At 39.9% G+C, this 15,774-nt stretch overlaps 1 protein-coding gene across 2 annotated transcripts in view; it reads left to right on the forward strand.

Moving 5' to 3' along the window:
* Positions 1-2,575: 2,575 nt before the first annotated feature.
* Positions 2,576-15,774, forward strand: part of LOC116045550 (arf-GAP with Rho-GAP domain, ANK repeat and PH domain-containing protein 1) — a 64,854-nt gene continuing 51,655 nt past the window's right edge. For both annotated transcript variants that reach the window (XM_031293234.2, XM_031293235.2), the window contains exon 1: positions 2,576-2,797. The gene's annotated coding sequence lies outside the window, so the exon portion shown is untranslated. The remainder of the gene's footprint in view (positions 2,798-15,774) is intronic.

Raw genomic sequence — 15,774 nt, forward strand, 5'->3', positions numbered from 1 at the left:
TAAGAATCCCCAAATCGATTGGCATGGCAACTCTGTGATCGACTCACCACCAAAGGGTGACATGAAGAGATGACAGCTTGCCTGTCGCAAAGGAAGTGACTTATTTTAGGTTGTCTGCCCTCCCTTTCCTATGTAGGATGTAGACTAAGAGCACATACATTGTAGATGCACCACATGTACAACAGCTACAATTTCCCTGTGGTGGGTTAATTTGATATGACACTTGTCTTGCAAAACTTGCACTCACACACCATCACATGGCTTAAAGTATGGCTAAAGATGGCATTAAGCATATTGGATACACGTAAGATGAGAACATTATTTGAAAGTCCATGAAACTATCTGTGTCTGTGAGTCAAATATATTTATTGCGTGTCATTCTCTCTCACTTCCCCCTTTACAACATCTGCCTGTGCATATGCACCACATAATAAATTATGAATGATGAAGGAAAGAGTATGCGAGAGATGCAGAATAGGAATGAGGTGTACCCAGCTCTGGTGTTCTTTCCTACAGCTGCATTGAATGTTGATGCATCCGTCTGCCCTTGTATATGTAACCACCCATCCATCCATCCTCAGAGTCTTAATGAGGCCTCTCACTCAGCCATCATCATTATGTGCATGTGTGTGTTTGTCAGAGAAAAAGGGCTGCATGTGCACAAGTGTGTAAACTGCGTGTCCCAGTGGCATCCCTGTAATGTCTTCCACTCGCCTCCACAGCAGCAGGAGACGTATAAGCAGCACAATGGCCGGTATCCCTCTGTGTGTGTGTTTTTGCATATGTGTCACACTGCCACCCCCACAGTAACCAAGCCCACCAGGGCTGGAAGCCTGCTGATGACTCATCACCACCCCACCTCCTCCTCCTCCTCCTCCTATTCTCCAGTTCCCTCTCCCTCCACCTCTTCTATTCTCCCCCAACTCTGTTCCTCAATTCCCTCCTTCTCTGTTTCTTTTCTAAGTCTTCTCCTCGACTCTTAATCATCTCATCATTCCTTTCATCCACTTCTCATCTCAACTTTTCTCCTCTCATGTTCTCGTTTCTATTCTCTTAATCTAAAGCATTTGTTCTCCTCCATTTATTCCTGACTTGTCTAGCTTGTTCGTTTATTTATTTGCTTTCCCTTTTTTGTTGTTGCTCTTTTCACCTCCCTCTCATTCATCTTCAACTTTTACTCCCCGTTGTCTCCCTGCCACTTCTCACCTTCTATCACCTGTTTCTTCCATCTGTCACCTTTCATCTCCTCTCATTATCCCTTTTTCCATCTCCTTTAGCCAAGCTAATCTTTCTGGCACAGTCCCCTGATCTTTACCCCAGGTCAGAAGTAAAATGAGTAACACACTGCCAAGTCACTGACTTGTCACAGAGTCAGTGTATTATTCATCCAGGCTCCTAAAGGCTAAAATATTTTATCCTTTTACTCAGGTCTTTAGACTGACACTGTCACATGAGGGAACACAACACACTGAATCACATATGTGACACACACAGAAACACAAAGTCCAAAATAATAGGCACATTTCCGCTTAAGCTCTCTATGTTTGACAGAGCATATGATAAATGAGGCTTTATTTAATTTATTTATGAATTAATTTAATTCATAAATGTTTTATGTTTGGATGGTACATTATGATGTACAGTGTGACTGTAAAGTTATGGGTTCCAATTTGGTCTAGCTTATGACTTTTAGGGCATGCCAGCCTCCCTCGCTCTCAGTTGCTTTCATCTTGCTGGCTCCTTTCACTCAGGCTGAAATGCCATCAAAGGAATCCTCTTTAATAATGTAAGGTCTATTTACATGCAATATTCTCTTTCTACTATAAATACATAAAAACACAACCTAATACAGGGGGAAACTGCCCCCTTTATTAGTTTGTGTGTGTGTGTGTTTTTTTTAACATGATGCTTTTTGAAATTCTCTCCAGCTACAAGGCTCAATATCTTGATGGTGAGTGGTTGCCCTCTTCTGGTTCCTATGGGAGCTTACAAGTAATAAATCAGCAGCCTGTCTGATTTAACACTGATCTGAATGCTATCACCACCACCTCCATATAAATATATTTTTAGAATTATATTTATTCAGGGTCACAGTGCTGGCTAGATTATACCTGTTTATACCACCTGTTAGGCTCAAGAAATGGACTTTTATATAAAATCAATAGCTAACACTATGTTGCTCCCCAAGGAAAATTATAGTGTATTGTATACAGTATACTGTGTTTTGTCATGTAGTGTGTGTCTCGTAGTCAATATTGATGTTTTGTATTATTATTTTCTATGAAAGTCCTTTAATATTGTGTCATAGAGGGAATTATAATCTTCAATATGTATATGTCATTTACAAATACAGCCCTGTGTGAGCTGTAATTCTTTTTTAAATGGGATAATAGAAAAGGACATTTGCATTGCATGGACAAAAAAAACTGGGCTGTCCAGGCTTTTTTTAGTGGTCACATGACGGCCGTGCGGAAGTTTTTGCAATTTTACTGCATGAAGTTGCACTATAATTAACCAGAGAGACGCCGGAAAACTCACATTTTCTAGCCTTAAAAATAAAACGCTACATCTTGAACGTCAATGTGTGTTTCTTTTATTTTGAAACGTCTAACCGGAAATGGCTTAATTTTTTATTTTAGCTTAACACTGGCTGTCGGTAAGTTGTTGCTTACTGTTTTCACTCGTGTGAAAAATGTTATCGGCGATTTGGCGTCGCAGCTGTGGCCGCTAATTTCACCTCAAAAGCAAAACGCCAGTATATTTCAGTGGAGTGGAAAACTTGCGAATACCTGAAAAGGTAAGTGAATGATAATAATTTAAAATTAATTTTAAGAGAAACTTTCCTAAAACACCTTTTAAGAATATGCACACAAATTTAACAGCATAAAACCCCACAAACACTGGAGTTGTTCAAACAGAAAATGTGTTGTCTAGCAAACGTTAGGTTACTCGTGCACTGACCATAGCTTAACGGCTGCGGTGACAATAACGTTAACAAGCGAGCTAAACTGAAGAAAGTCACCAACATTTTTGCGAATAGACTGTCAACTGTCGAGTCCAGTTCTGCTTTTAGCAACTTACTAATACGTCTCGGCCTTCAATTGGTTAATATTTACTTAGCTCTGTTTGGTTTGTTTTTCTCAGTTGCCAGAGGCTGTTCTATTCTTTCTGTGGTAAAAGCCATAGACGTCTATGGTAAAAGCGGAGAGGAAATGGGACTGCCTACGTCGGGGTTGATTGTCCCCACTGGAATGCTTTGCATGGATTTCCCCGCCTGTTTGAATAAAGTTTCATATATATTTATTTTATCCATCACATCATGATTTGTAAATTTTGCAGGTGGACTTGTGACTAGGGTGACCAGATGAGAATGGGTATAATTCGGTGGGGGGGGGGGGACATGAATTTCAAAACTCCGCAACAAAATGATTTATTATTTTTATTCAGGAATTCAACTGTCTGTCATGTAAACCCGAAAATACACATACAAAATCATTAAAATCATGAACTCAAGTGGCATGTTAAAACAACCACAGTTGTGCTGTTATAGATATATGTAGTTTGCTAGTAGCATGCAGCCTGACGTCTGACGTGTGAAATACCAAACTCCTTCCTACATAGCTACATTGCAAAACGCTTTGTTTGCATCACGTAAAACTGCAGTAATCCAGCGGTATTTCCATACCCAGTCCTCACGGTACCTGCAGAGACGTTTTTGCTTTTTAGCTACGTGTTCATCGGGTCCCGGGACACCAATTCGCGCCTATGTTCTATCAGACTATAACTACTCGAGAGTCTGCTCTTGAGACTTTGCTCTAATTTTCGGGACAATTACGGCAGGATTCGGGACAACTGTTTAGATTTAGGGACTGTCCCGAATTTTTCTGGACGTCTGGTCACCCTACTTGTGACAGGTGGTCGTCTAGGCCTAGCATTTTTCGATTTAGAGCAGGGATTTTAACACTTTTTCTAATGTAGGACAAAAGACTGTATAGGGTACGACCATAGGACGCATCCCACACCACGACAGCTATAGTAGATTACACAAACCCACTTAGCTGCTCAAGGTTGTTTTCAGACTTTTTTTTTGGAGTGTAGGGCAGTGCTCCTGTATGTTTAGGTGTGATAAGATGTGATCAATAGTGAAACTGTTTGAATATGCTATCAGGTAACTGATTAAGTTAGGATGGAAACTATGATATCGTATTTCCTTTTCAGTGCTATGTAAGCTGTGGTAAATAACGCTAAAGTTGCAGAGGAATGCTTTTTTACATGTGGGCTAAACGCCTTAGAATAGAGTACGTTGTGCATGACTGGCTGGCTTGCTCAATAGACCATTATAATGGTGAATACAATTATTTGTGCACAGTTCCGTGTTTTCACAGAAGCAGACCTTCTGAAGCATGATTATGATGTCTGTTGAGGTTAAACAGATGTTATTCTGGAAATGTGTAATTAAATGCATTTAAAGCACGGATCAAATTACCTGTGTATCTTAAAAAAACCTACCAATTCATAACTTCAAAGGGCAGCACAAAAGATGACCCACATAATGTTTTTTGGGAGACTGGAAAAAGTAGCTATAAAAACAGCATCATGGCCCTACTGACCCTGTTTTGTCATGTAGTAAAAACTGGTAATGATTGAGTCTGTGACTGTCTGTCTGTTTTTGGCAAGTGCACACTGAGAGCCACATAATGTAGTGTTACAGGATGTTGTTTATCAGGGTGCAGATATAAATATCTCTCTAGTCCTCAACATGTGAATTTTGTGTCTACCAGTATGAGAGGCATGCCATGCAAACTTGAGCCAATTCACAATCTCGATTTAGAATTATTGTACTACTACAGAGGATGTAAGCTCTGAATTACTGATCGGTCATTGACATCAAGTTGCAGCTGAAAGCTTTGTCTGTCTGTCCCTGTCTCTGTCTTTCTTTATCCCTCTTGTGTCTACAACTTTTTCTGTCTTTTTTCTCTCTGTTTCCCTCTCCATCTGTCTCATACACTCACACGATTACTCGCTACTGAATCACTCTATAATGAGGTGAGAGGAGGAGTATCTCACTGGTCAAGTGGACACGTTAAGCAGTCTGGCTGTAAAATTACACAGGCTAAATGAAGAGCCCAGCTGTGCAAGAAGTGATAACTGGAGGCTAAATTTCCGAAGCACCTCTTTGTATGTCTCACTGTAGTTCGTCAGGATTTCTTGGTAAAATCTTTTAGTCAAAGGAATGTTACTGTAAGGCACTGTTTTTAAAGATCAAACATCTGGGATTTGAGAGTTGGCTCAACTCTTTGCTGGTATGCTTTCAGACTGAGAGCTAACATTTAGGTCAAGCTATAAGCAAAAATGGACTTCATGAAAAGGATTATGTGAATTTTAAGTCAATGGGCTAAAAAACGCAAGACATCAATTGTTATCCTTTACATATGTTGCTGCAGTGAGTTAGGGAATGGACAGTAGAGAGAAAACATAGCATGGATGGATAGTCCAAATCTTGTGCTTGTGGTAATATCATAGACTGTTAATATTATACAGTCTATGGGTAATATCAGCTGACCTCCACCATGGGAGGAAAACATCATGACTCCCAGAACTTCATACTCACCAAAGTCCAAGGATTGTTTTTGTCATAGGCTTATGACTTAGTTCCCAATAAGGGACTCAGTCAGTAAGGGAGTCGGTAGTTTTGGGTTACCATGGGAAACATATTCCTGTGAAATGTTTCACCCTGAAGAGTTAGATGCAAGTGTGTGTGTGCGCACACACACAAACAGGCTTGTTCACTAGAGGACATTGTTCCGATGCATTTCTTTACTGGCAGGACTGAGTCACTATTCAGTTTTAATTGAAAGTGGGCTGAAAGCAGCAGTTTGTCTAGTGGTGGGTATATGAGTCATGTCCCTTGTGCACGCACATGCATGTGTTTTTTAAGTAATCCTTATAAGGTCAACGCCTTGATAGAAATCTGAGGGTCTGAGGAAAACTACTCTATAGCGGCTACCCAACTATTACTACTAAACATACATTGAAGTAAATGAAAATGTTATGGGAATTCCGATTTCAGAAATCTGGCGTTTACAACAGCAACAGAGCAAGCAAGTTTTTTTCAGCAACAAAAACTCACTGTGTGCAACCTGTCTAGTGAAGTTAGCGTTTGGCTGTTGAACATGGTGAAGATTGAATTTTGGACTTTACATTTTTCAGGTGGCCAGAAACCTGACTCAAAATGAATGCTAATTTTCTCCATGTCTGCAGGATGTGTTTAACCTGATTGTTTAGCTGGAGTTTTTAAAAATTTTTTTTTATGATTAACAATTTTCATTTTAATTTGAACACGAAACACTTACAAACTACAATTTGCAACATGAACATATCCCCTTTCATCATCACCACCCACCCAGACATAAACCAAGAAAAGATTACACAGCAACCACAACATTCAAAACCATACGACAAAACAATAACAAAATAGACAATAAACCATAAACCAAATAAACATATGCACAAATAACAACACCACAAGCCCATCATACATGCCTCTCCACAGCAAAAAGCCTCTCAGAAGCCCTCCAGACAGCTTACTCTTCCCATTTTCTAGTGAAGACATCCAATCTGGCAAACCGTTTGTATGACATCTTTTCAAACGCTGCCACCCTAGCCTTCTCACAAGCCCACTCCTGGAGTGACGGCACCCCTTCATTCCTCCATCCTCTTAAAAGAATCTGTCGGCTATCACTAGTTAGCTAGTTTGGAGCCAACTTCGTATGTGCTCATCCATCCCGCTTGGGATTGATCCATCTCCTAGAACAAATAATATGGGCTCGATGGAACCTGGGTCCCTGCAATCCGACATAGGTTATCATGTATCCCAGTCCAAAGTTTAGCTGGAGTTTTATGAATGTAGCTTGCGGTATATTTTTAGAATTTTGGATAGATGATAAATAGATGTATATGTGTATATTTCCCCCCCACATAATTTCAGTATAATCTGAATTAAATGCAGTGCAAGGTTCTGAAGTAATATTCCCTCTTCTGTCTTAATGTTTTTGTCAATTCAGTATCAGTAAACAGGTCACTGTGGCAGTTGAAGCACAGTTGAAACAGAGTTTTATACACGGCGAAAGTGAAAAACGCATCTCATCGCAGAGCTGACATCGTGTTTTGTGTATCTATGGTATTCTAAGAAATTAAGCTGTTCCCTCCAATTTTTCAACAGTACACATATTCACATATTTACTCTAAGAAGAATACTCCTTTGCCTTAGTAACACATCGTGGTACTGGTATATTGATTGTTTGTTCTACCCCTACCTGTGGTTTTGGCACATGAATGGATGTATTGTGCTCCAGCCTTAAATTAACTCTCACACAATAGCCTTGTTATTGTTTTTTTTTACTTTTATTTGAGAGAATTGATATTTTGTTGTTGAAATAAATAGGACAACGTCATAACACTAATTTGTAAGTATGTCACAAAGAAGGACTTTCTCTGTCCTTGTTTTACAGTGGTATTTTTTGTTAATCTCTGAACAGAGGTTTTGAATTCTCCACATTCATGGTCTGTTGACGTATTTTACATCATGATGATAACCAAAACACATTTTCTTTCACTTGACCCTCATGAGAAATGAGTTTAAAGGAAATTGTAACTTGTTTTGGAGTATATTCCAAGACAACACAGTAGAGGGTCAGTGTAGAGGAGACAGCTGAACATAAATTTATCATATAGACAAACTAAAGTAGGTTGCATATGATATTCCGTCATCATCATTCAGCACACTTTGCAAATTAAAAGTGTTAAGTGTTAATAAGACTAAATTGTCTAGAATATCCACATGAAGTATAAGTCTGAATTCCATGCCAAAATATTAGTCTTGATCGTACAATGTGTGTACGTATCAACATGATACTAGTGGTCAGTGTGTTTGTTATACACTGAGTGGATATGACATGAAAAGTTGTGGGTATTATTGCATTTCACGGTTGTTTGTGCAATTCAACCAAATTTGGGCACACTGCAATTTCCATTTACACCATAATGTATTTCTGCCATTTAAGAAGTCATTATTTGTTTAAGTAGCATTTAGGCTAATATTGCGCGACTATACCCAGTTATTGTTATTGTATGTTATTGTACGTGCACATCGTAGCTGTCTTCAGCTATATCAGAATTTAAGTGGTGTAGTATGCACATGCTCTGGCAGTGGAATTAGAATAAAGTTTACAGTCTTAACCCGCCTAGTAAAAAATATGTGAAAGGTATGAGAATTTTTTTTTAGCCTTGTGACATTCTTCATGGTGTTAGATACAATGTGTTGCGTATGCAAAGAGAGCAGGAGACAAGGCTGGTCATGTGTTTTTGGTGTCAGTAATGTGTTAAAGTTGTTGCTGAGGTCTTGTGCTTGTTAGACCATTTACATTTTATTATATTGTCTTAGAAATCACTTAACGTGAACTCAGTCCAAGAGGTAATGTACTTCAAAACTAAGGACACTGGCAGTAAGCAGAGTTTAACCTGACATCGGCCAGAACTGATCAGTGCGAACGGAGAATATGGAACATTCTGGCTATTTGTTTGTGTGTCAGATTGAAAGGGGATATGAGGCCTGAAACACAATTTCTGAGCCCCCCCCCCCACCTTTACACACACAGTGTTATTAGGTAAGCACTTGTTGTAGAGAGTGTGACTAGATTCAACCAGTGGGCCCCCACCGTGTGTGTGTGTGTGTGTGTGTGTGTGTGTGTGTGTGTGTGTGTGTGTGTGTGTGTGTGTGTGTGTGTGTGTGTGTGTGTGTGTGTGTGTGTGTGTGTCTAGGCAACAGAATGCCCCATTGTGAAGGCAGCACAGAGACCCTGTTATTGGCAGCTTTCTGAGTGGGAGAGAGGGAGCGCAGACAAGGATGGAGAGAGGGAGACATGAACAGAGAGGGAGAGAGTGGAGAGATGGATGAATTGAAATGTGCAGAGAGCAAAATGTTGGTTGGAAACTGCAGAAAATTAAATAAAAGCCCAGGAAAAAGGAAGTCAGCAGTTGATGAACAGATACGCTGACTATAACTTACAAAGCACCTATAGTTTTCTGTAGTTTTCTGAGTTCAGGTGAAAACTTTGTGGATTTCAGCAGTTAAAGGAATACGTTGACATTTTTGAAAAAATGCTTTCTTGCCGTCTTACCGACAGCCAGATGAAAAGACCAATATCAAGTTTATCTTATTGCATTTGGTAGAGAGAGAGGTCCAGGTCGTGTTTAACCTAGCGAAGCACAATCACAGGAAGCAGGTCTATCAAGAGTGAAAAATAGTCTTTGCAACATCTCCAAAAATGTTGTACATTATGTAGCAAACTAATCATTAGTACATTAAAAAGTAAGGAGGATGTTGTTCAGAGTTAGGACAGCTGGCAATGTAAAACTGGTAATTCTGAGATGCATAAAAGGTGCTGGATTTTGTTTTGTTTAAAAACATATCACCAAAGTCCTCATATATGAAACAATACGACTACAGACATGCTAGCAACTCATGCTAGTGTTCTTGAAGGCGCGGACCTCTCCAGTCGCCTCTCCGTCAACTCTGCTGAATATTTTACAAATGTTAGTTGTGCTTTATGTGGTTGATGTTGGACGGTGATGGGATGTGGCTATGAGTCCCATATCAGGATCGGGAAATCAACTTGTCAGTCTTAATGTACGTACACACCGCCGCCGACTTGAGCTGCAAAAGAAGCTCTGGCCGCCCTGTCAAGGACACTTGTCAAAAAGTACGGGGAAGCTTTTGACGCTTTGGCCGCTCTGACGTGGCAGCATTCTGCACTGTAAGAAATGATTCTGTGGTCATGTAGATTTGAATTAATGTATTAGGTAAAATATATTCAATATGATTGTGTTTTTGATTTTGAGGCTAATATTTAATTAAATTTCAAATAAAAATGTTTGGAATAAAATCCAACCATTGTAGTTAAATAAAACATAAGCATTATATTTATCTAATCCCAAATAGAGAAAATATTGAGTTAATTCAAATCAATGTAATCAGGCTAATTTTAATTGAAAAGCACTTCCTGTCAACCTAGCTAGCTAGCAGCTATAATGTTACCCAGCATGCCGTTCGGCTGTGTAAATTTGTAGGCTAAATGTAAAATTATTAGTGTTAGAAATTGTTAAAGTCACAAATAGTTGTGTGCTATGGTGTTGTATCCTATTAAAGAGAGTTAGTTGTGGGTTAATTGTCGTTGTAAATTTACAACCATGAGTGAGAAGGGTACGAAGTTAACACGGCTCCCGTTCTGATGTCACTGGCAGATCAATTTGGCCGTAGTGTTCTCTGTGGCATTGCACCGGTATTACGGTATGTGAAAATTTCATATCATATGGGAAATTAATATCCGTATACCGGTATACTGCCCAGCACTACTACAATGAGTTGAAAGCACAAAAGTGAATTGCTAATAAAATTCTTATTTGAGTATTTGTTAAGTTCTGTACTTTCTGGGCCATAGACTAGTTATTCCTAAGAAAGAATATTTAGATTTAATTCATTGCATTGATTAAATTCAAATCGATGTGCAGATTAATGTAGATGATTATTACTCAATTGTATATCATTGATATGTAGAATTAAATAAATTTTTATTAGTACTATTTACACATTAGGGAGTTTATCTTTTTCAAATCAACTCAATATTTTTGTTTAGGTTATAATTAATTCTGTACTGTTTTCTATTCGAATATACTCATATTAAATGGATAACTATTAAGGGTCTCATTTAATTCATATTTACTCAATACCAAACCATGTGAAATTTAATTAATAATATTGCTTGTAATCTGTTGCCTCATTTTTATTGAGTAGATATGGTGTATCTTTTCTTACAGTGTATGTTCGATCATGTTCAATCTTTACTAACACCCCTCACAGTGTTGTCAGCTGCACCACGCTCCTCTCAGCCCAAAGGCAGCCTCACAGCACTTCCTGTGTGAATAATACTGTGCGTGCGCACGTGCATGTAAGGGAGAGAGGGGGCAGCTGACTGCACTGTTACCCTCACAAGCTTACTAACACCCCTCACAGTGTTGTCAGCTGCACCCCGTTCCCTATACTTAAATAAAGTCATATCATAAATTATAGGGAACCCACCAACAGCGATGATGAGCTTTTCCTCTGTTTTCTCTGAACTAATGTTTTGGTAGGAACGAAAGTTCGTATGTTTCTCTGGAATCAGCCAGCGCGAAGGACGTCTATATTCCGATTGGTTGCTGGTAATTTGCCGCTGAACTGCGTCATAGCTCGTTACCATAAACTTCAACTTTCTGCTTGACGCTCTGGTCGCTCAACACGCCCAAAACGCGACGCCGACGGATTTGCTGCTTCTTGCAGCTGAGAGAAGCTGGCTTCCATTGAAAATGAATGACTTCCTGTAACTTTGAAGCTCACGTCGGCGGCGGTGTGTACGTACGGTTATGTCGACTCTGCTAACCTCCTGCCGAATCTGCTATTCTGGGCATCGACCGCTACTGCCTGCTGGCGCTGACGAGCCGTGGGGCCTCCATTTTGGATCGGTCCCTCCAGGATTTCGCGGCCTTTTTTTGAGATTGTTGCGGCCCAAAATGCCTGATTTTGCGGGAGCTTTTGTAAAAAATTGCGATAAAAGTTGCGATGTCTTTTGTATGTTTGTTGCAATGAAGTTGTGGGAGACAGTGAAAGTTGCTTTTTTTTGGTATAGTTCTTTAAAAATAAAAAGGAAGGAGAATAAAAGAAGAATAAAATTACTCTGGGCTGAGTTTTCCTAGTAACCTTACCAAAAAGGCTCAGGATGCTGTAAATGTTGCTATAATATGAAAATGGCTGGTGGATTTAAGACAAAAAATAATAATTTATTGACTCAATCAAATGTGAACATATCTGTCAGTGGCTTGTTGATCTTTTACATTGTTAGTTAATTTCCTATCCTGCCCTGGGCTGGGACACACATTCATACGGTTTGATAAAGTACTTATTGGACTTTAACTTATCATTGCACTTACAATAACGAGCGTAGCTGTCCTCAATTTAGGTCATTGTGTCGTCTCATCTCCTTTTTCTCCTGCATCCACCGTGTGTGTGTTTGTGTGTGTGTGTGTGTGTGTGTCTGTCTGTGTGTGTGTTTGTGTGTGTGCAAGCGTCAGTCGCGGGGGGAACAGAGCAGTAGCCCCACCCGCTGCAGAGAGCCGACAGCCAGGATGGAAACGGCAGCAACTTCAGCGACTTTTAAATCGTTAAAGTCTACATTGATGTTAAAATGTATCGGACGGTCTGAAATGTTTTGCACGGTCTTTCGCTGTACGTTTTGTTGGTAAATGAGTCACACACACGTCTCGTCTTCATATCAAAAACGAGTGCATGTGGGACTGCTGTGATTGGTTGAAGTCGCGGGAAACTTCAGGTTATTGGTCAAATGTGCAGAAAAGTCGTGGTGATTGGTCAAAATTGTGAGTCGCACCAAATTCGCGGTGATTGGTTGAATTTGCGTGAATTGGCGCGATCGCAACATCGCAAAATCCTGGAGGGACTGAAGATATTTTAATAAGTTGAAGAAACAATATTTGATTATAGTGTATTAGTCTTCTTGAAGCTTTTTATATTTGTTATATTGACACACACACACACACACACACACATACACACACACTGTACTACCACGTTCTTCTGCATCCATCTCCTCCCAGCCCTTGACATTTAGCAGCCCCCCTCCCAACACACACACACACACACACACACACACACACACACACACACACACACACACACACACGAAAAGCTTTGCATGAGCTTAAACCCCTGAAAGAGGACTGTTTTTTATAGAGCTTCTTTCTCGTGCTCCCTTTCTGCAGTTCAAGAGAGGTGAGTTTGGCTATGTGGTGCAGCCTTATCTTGAGAAACACAGACAATAACCAATAACAAGTCAGAATGATGGTTGTTGATGCCAAACCATGTCTCCTCAATGCGTATGTGCCAACTAAAATGAAGAAGCATAATACATAATACAATATATATATATAAAGGGATAAGTATCTCGGGTAAGTAACTTGTGTAAAATTTGCTGGCCAATGTTATACCAGTAATATTTTTTTTAATTTCTACAATAGCATTCTTGTGTCAGTAGTAATCTAAGTCAGTGTTATGGAATATGACTTATCAAGTCTCAGTTCATAGCCGGGTGAACACCGGCCGGTACAGTAAACATAGCCTAGCTAGCTGACTACGATTTCAGTACAGTAATATCAAAGATCCTTGCTCCTTCTCAACTCTGGTAATATTCTATTCACAAAATACAACCAATAGTATGGTAATGTTAAATCTTACTTGTGAAAAGTAATCCCCTGAGCCCTGTTTGCGATGGTCCACTGTTCTGAGCAGGAATATGCTGCACAGTGCTCTGACATCTTGTTTCTTCTGCTGCTACGCAACTAGGAGTATGACTGGTCCAAGATGGCGGCCGCATTTTACCTCGCACAATTTCATGTGACAAATGAAATTGAATTTAATGGATCAACCGAAGGATGTGGACCATGAAAGTGGGTCATTTTTGGAGGTGTACAGTATGTACAATGCCTTATTTATACACATGATGGATGACTGGCAAACAGTTCACCAAGTTAATAGTAAATAAATGTCCACATAGCATGCCCATTAAGCCTTTCATCCAGTTTTCACTACATACCGTAGTTTAGTTTTGAACAAACCAGAATAATTTTAAGGGCACTATAATAAAAAATAATTCAGCACAAAGACACTTTAAATACAAAGAATTCAATGTGTAAAGTCAGGTTTGTCTTGGAAGGTGTTTTGTTTCATTTTGATAAAGGCCAGGAGTTTTGTTTCGTACTGTGCTGCTACAAAAAAGTTCAATGAGAGGACAAAAAAACCGAAGGTTCCTCCTGCTTCCAGTCTTTAAGCTAAGCTAGATTAAATGTGTTCTGGATATGTCGAGGACCTTCATACCTCTGTACTGGATGCTCAGAGATAAAATTGCCATCAATCTTCTCATCTGACTTTGGGTATGATGACAGATAAACATGGTGTTGTCCAAATTCCTTCAATTTAACCTAAACTGGGGGGTAGGCATGGATGAAAAAGAAAAATATTTACTACTGCTAAAGATTATTTGGAGATTCCTGCCCACCAATATAACCCCAGATTTTTAAGAATGTTGGTCAGGTCAGGTTACTGCAGCCTCTCCTTGTGCCTCTGCCGAAAGTGATGCTGACTGTGAAAACCCAGAGGTGGAGTCAATAAGACTTAACTATTACCCACAATGCTACATTCTATTAATGTTCATTACTAGGGTTGGGTACTGAAACCCGGTTCCATTATGGGACCGGTTCCTATGCAAACGGTAGTAGAACGCAAATTTCGGTTCTGACTGAAATATTTTCCCTCTGTCGCTCCGGACAGCGGCAGACTCTTTTTTTCTTTCTCCCTTTTCTGCCGAGTGGCGCACAAAGCCGTCTATCAGCAGTGATTGTCCGCTTCACACCGCGCTCTACAATCACTGCTGATAGACGGCTTTTTGTACACGGTCCGAAACGGACGTACAAATATCACACTTTCTCTGTAGTCTACGTTAGCTAGCTATCGTAAATGTAGGCTACTTTTTAAAATGCCATATTTTCCCTCTGGGCTCACCAAAACGGACGTAAAAGCATATTAACATTCACTGCACGTGATCACTAGTAAACATATTACACTTGCTCTGCCGACCCTGTAGCCTGGTGGTGGGGGAAGCGGGATAGCCTACCCAAATTGTCTGCCCTTTCAAACTCATACCTGTGTGTACAGGCCTCTTGGACACCATCTGAGAGAGTTTTCTCTTGTGCAGGACATGCCATAAGTCAGGAGAGGTGTCGTATCTTGCCAGAGAAGGCAAATATGGTCATTTTTCTGCAAAAAAGTTTGAAGCTGGTTGGCATGCCAACTCAACATTTATTTTGTTGTTACTTGTTAACAGTGTAACTGTTATTTGTTAAATTATTGTAGTTATGTCTTAGGTGACTTAGGTTTACTTATTATATATTTAAGGACTTTAAAACATTAATATATTGTTCAATTTAAATAATTTTCAAAAAAAAAAAAAAAATCCATAAAAGAGCCTTTCTTTGATGTCATTTTTCAGTTTTTCAAGAATCGGTTTAGGACTCGGTTAAGAATCAGAGTCATTTTAAAAGTACCGGTTCGGCATCGGAATCGTAAAAATCCAAACGCTACTTTTAGGTGAATAATCAGGGCTCGACATTAAGGCTTGTCCGCTTGTCCAGGACAAGTGGATTTGTTTGTAGGGCAAGTGGAAGAGAAATTTACTTGCCCCACTGGACAAGTTAAAACTCAAACAGAATAAAATGCCATGTTACTTCTTCACATTATGTGCCACTCATTACGTCTATGTTACCAATTTGAAACAAGTAAATTTTTTCTCCACAACCCGGGTCAGCGGATGGCTAACGTTAGACCCAACGGCAGCGGGTCAGCGGACGGCTAACATTAGACCCAATGGCAGGCGGGTCAGCAGACGGCTAACATTAGACCCAATGGCAGCGGGTCAGTGGATGGCTAACATTAGACCCAGCGGCAGCAGGTCAGCAGACCGCTAAAGTTAGACCCAGCCCGCTGTTCAGCTCATTCTCTGTAAGCGATGCAGCATAAAAGCACGGCGGAACCAGCAAGCCAGCCAGCCGGTGTTAGTTGGCTAATGTTAGCTTGCTAACTCCGCCTTAACTTTACCCCGTCGCCACATCGTT

The sequence above is a fragment of the Sander lucioperca genome, chromosome 5, assembly GCF_008315115.2.
Source record: "Sander lucioperca isolate FBNREF2018 chromosome 5, SLUC_FBN_1.2, whole genome shotgun sequence".
NCBI classification, from domain to species: domain Eukaryota; kingdom Metazoa; phylum Chordata; class Actinopteri; order Perciformes; family Percidae; genus Sander; species Sander lucioperca.